General features: G+C 43.4%; 1 long non-coding RNA gene across 1 annotated transcript; it reads left to right on the forward strand.

The window, feature by feature from the left end:
* Positions 1-1,383: 1,383 nt before the first annotated feature.
* On the forward strand, positions 1,384-3,175 carry LOC123041592 (uncharacterized). Its single transcript, XR_006418566.1, has 2 exons — positions 1,384-2,515; positions 2,604-3,175. It is a non-coding gene; the product is annotated as an uncharacterized lncRNA (long non-coding RNA).
* The last annotated feature ends 1,151 nt before the right edge of the window (positions 3,176-4,326 follow it).

Below are 4,326 nucleotides of genomic sequence, written 5' to 3' on the forward strand. Positions count from 1 at the left end.
AACCAGTAAATGCTCTAGTGGCAACTCGTACTCGCTCAAGTTCAGAAAAATCATGGTAACTAAAAACTTGTTCTACTTCAAGCTCCCAAGCTAGATAAATAGCAAGATTAAATCTACCCTCAAATGATGGTAAAGAGATAACCTGACCATGTGCTTGTGTGTGTTGTCCCAACTCTCGTGATGATGAAGATGTGTCCGTCGTCCAAGAACTTTTTTCTCCAGAACCTGTCATGATTAGTAGAAACAAGAAACAAAATTCGAGAATAATGTTCCTATGAACTACTAGGATGTGGTTGTAACGTGCTCACAGTAAAGCAAATATCAATATCTTACAAATTCTTACCATGCGACAGGTGGTGACAGGCAACCAACGGTGTCAAATAACTCCGAAGATTGTGTAAAGCGATTGCCAGGGGAACGTACATATACACGGTGTAGAAATATGTGGAGCTGGATTGGCTATATATGGTAGCAAAAGATTAGCAATAATCAATTCAAAGATGCAATGTTGAATAAACGCTCAACGACGGTACTGTGCTGGTCCTTGGCTATACCGGACTAGAGACGCGAGCCTAGAACACTAATGAGGTCATAAAATAGCACAACTAGCATCAATGAAGAATAAGTAACTCTGGACAGCAAGATATAAGTGAAGATCACAACGGCAGTAAAGATAATGATGAATAACAACTGCCAAGCAGGATATATAACAACTCTCTCTCCAACTTTCCTCTTGAAAAGTTTGCTAACTCAAGCTTTCCAATGCAAAAAAAATCACTCAATTCTGAATTGATATGAGGAGTCAAAGAATTCTAAAACTGGCCTGAAAAACTGGAATAAACTATATGCACGAACTTCGGAGGGCAAAAAGACCTATTTAGAAGCTGATTTTGAGACGCCAAATATTGAACTTGCTTTTGCAACTATTCAGATGCGTCTAGTCGCTAGCTATAATTTGAGTACTTGTGGAGCCAAAACGGACTTCGTATGAGGAAGTTATGCCTTTTTTACTGAACAGTGCACAAAACAGATTCCAGTCCGAATTCAACTACGAGATTGAGTCTGGATAGATCCGAATTTTGTTTTTTTCTCTTCTCTCTTTTTTTCCTCACACTTTTTTCTTTTCTTTCTCTCTTTTTTTTCTTTCCTTTTTCTCTCTTTTTTTTCTCCCTCTTTCCAAGACAAACTAGATAAGATGCAGATTGGATCAGGCGAAGATGTGAATGACCTCAACTATGATTATGACAATGAACAATGCGTAACACGTGGTGGAAATTGATGGATGGGATGGTGGACAGTAGAGGGGATAATGATGCAGCGGCGGCGTGACTAATGTGAACAGACTCGGAACTCTAAAGGAACTAGACACTAAGACCAGCAACTCGACACGCGATCCTCGGCTATCTTCCCATGTCGCCAGTGCAAGATTTCCTCATGTCTTTGATTTTGCTCACACGGTTTGTAGCTTTTTGAATCGCTGGTAGCAGCTTTTTGACTAAACCAGTTGAATCCTTTTTAAATCACTTCTAGTTGTAGCTTTCGTCTAAATGGATGGTTTCTTTTGCATCTTTTTCCCCAAAATCACCGGTTCCAGCTTCCCCAATCACCGGTTGAAGCTTTTTATTCAGCGGGTTGTAGCTTTTTTGGATTTTTCAATCCAGTGCTGGAACCACTAGTTGGGCATGTTACAAGCAGGGGCATTTTTTGCTGGAACCATGTTCTTTCTTTGCTTGAACCGGTCCTAATTTTTGCTACCACCTTGTGTTTTGATTTTGCTGGAACCAGTCTAAAAATTGCTATCACCGTCTTTCGATTGTGCTGGAACCGCATTATTTTTTTGCTGGAACCGCCTTTTTCTTTTGCTTCAACCTACCATGGTTGTTTTTGTTGCTGAGATTTTTTTGCTGGAACTAGCTTTAATTTTTGCTGGAACCATCTAAAATTTTACTGCTATGGCGGTGGCGGCGGCGAGAAGTATTTGTGTGTTTTGCTGGAACCGGAGATTTTGTTTTGCTTCCACCTACGGCATTTTTTGTTGCCACCAGCGACGACCTACGGCGGCGAGCGAGGGACTGCTGCTGCAAGCAGGCGGTGAGATTGCAGATCGTCAAGGAAAGGGAGGTTGGGACCCAAAGAAGGTCATGCTGTAATCTCGACGGATGTGCGGCGAGCGACGACAAGCTGGTTGTGCCGCGACGGCGCGGCGGAGCTGCGGTGGGGGTGGGGACTCGAGCGCTGCAGGATGGGCGGGTGGCCACACGCGGTGAGGCGGACAAAGCACGACGATGCAGCAGAAACGCGTGGGTGGAGGAGATCGGGATGAAAGGGAACGGTCCCACGGGAACCAATCTGACGGTGGGTGGTCGACCGGCCCAAAATTGGGCCGGTGCACCGGCGCAGATTACTCCTCTCATTATCAATACACAAGTTTCATTATAACTTTACATTACGGCGCGATCTGTTGACCAAGCGAGCGGCATAGTAATTACGACGTTGGCACTCCACCAGAACGCCGGTTAGCAACGATTACCCATCGCTGATTCTTAAGTTATGGCAATATACGTATCTAATCTTGCTGCTCTCAATTGTGACTGTGATGGCAGAAAGAGAAAAACCAATCATCTATGTAGTGTATAGTGGCACGGAACATCGATTATTCTTCCATGATAATCCGCTTGGATCTTCCATGGGAACAAACACGGCACACGCCGGGGGCTCTGGGGCTAGAACCGGCCAGCAGCCTGCCACTTTCTCGAGTACAAGTACGGGCAGATGGAGCTCCCGTCATTCCCCTCCGATCAGTAGCAGGAGGTCACTTGGGGCGCCTTGGTGACGAACTCCCGAAGTGTCGTTCACGCCGAAGCAGCGGTGGGCCGGTGGCCCGCCTCGTCGAGCTGCACCGGCTTAGTCTTTCTCACCGCCGCCACATGGACTGTCTCGGCTGCCCGCCGCCTGCTATGGTGAACGTCTACGACTCACCTACAGGGTGGATGCGCTGATGGACATGGTCTAGGAGACGAGGGCCCCGACCGATGCTGGAAGGGAGGAGATGCCTCGTACGCGCTGGCGGTGTCCGGGGAGAAGGGAAGCAAGCTACGGCCACGACGTAACACGATGAAGGTGTGGGCTGCGTTGCAGGGATTAATATCAGTCTAATATTAAAGGATTACCAATTTGTCCCTGAGTCGAACTTTGAGCGTGGCATATCAACCCTTGGATCAACCCATGGGGACATTTTCTGCGCCGGTGCCTGCATCTACTACATTGATGTTTCTTTTTCCTATGTGGTGAGAGGGTGTCTGGAATTGATATGTTTTTTAGACTGGTTGTTGCCAATTGATTTGAAAAATCGTTGACCCATGCCAAATCATGAACCAAATTCGAAATTGAATACCTCAATCGAATGAAAAAATCCTAAGGTTAGGGAGCATAGTGAACTAAAAACATTGAATGAGTGAGCTCCTGGAGAAATTATTGACCCGATCAAAATTGTGTGAGCCAAATCCAAATCGGTGTCCTCAATTGATTGTGAGGGCTTTGTTGCGCCGCCGGTGTTGTTAGATTTCTTTAAAAAAACATCTACTCTGTTTCAAGATATAAGGTGTATTACTTTTTTGGAAAGTCAAATATTTTAAGTTTGATCAAATTTTGTAGAAAACTATATCAAAATCGATAATATCCAAATCAATATGATTAGATTCGTCATGAAATGAATTTTCTACTTATTTTGTTCAATATTGTGGATGCCGATATTTTTTGCTCTGAACTTGGTCAAAACTAAAGAAATTTGATTCAGAAAATTACCCCTTATATTTTGGAACTGATGGAATATTTAGTTTGACGGGTGGGGGAGATGATGGAGTGCGTTCTATTTTTATTTACAATGCGGAGATTTGATGGGCCTTTCGTGGTGTAGTTTTGTGTTATCTGCTAACCAACGTATATTTATGTGTGAAAATCGGTGACTGCATGTACTATATTTGTGCTATAGTATCACATTGTGGCACTCTTTTTAGATGATGAAAGGGTGTGCGCCTGTGCGGGAATGATATGTTTCTATAAGCCGGTTGTTGTTGTTTGATTTGAAAAATCATTGGCCCGGTCAAAATTTTAACCAAATTTAAAATTGAATACCTCAATTCAATAAAAGAGCTTTAAAATTGGGGAACATAGAGAATTAAAAGAATTAAATGAGAGAGTTCTTTGAGAAATTGTTGACCAGGTCAAAATCGAGTGACCTAACTCTAAATTGAAGACCTCAATTAATTATGAGGTCATGAAAATTACTCCCTCCGTTCCTAAATGTAAGTCTTTGTAAAGATTTCA

This window comes from Triticum aestivum, chromosome 2B (assembly GCF_018294505.1).
Source record: "Triticum aestivum cultivar Chinese Spring chromosome 2B, IWGSC CS RefSeq v2.1, whole genome shotgun sequence".
In the NCBI taxonomy this organism is placed as follows: domain Eukaryota; kingdom Viridiplantae; phylum Streptophyta; class Magnoliopsida; order Poales; family Poaceae; genus Triticum; species Triticum aestivum.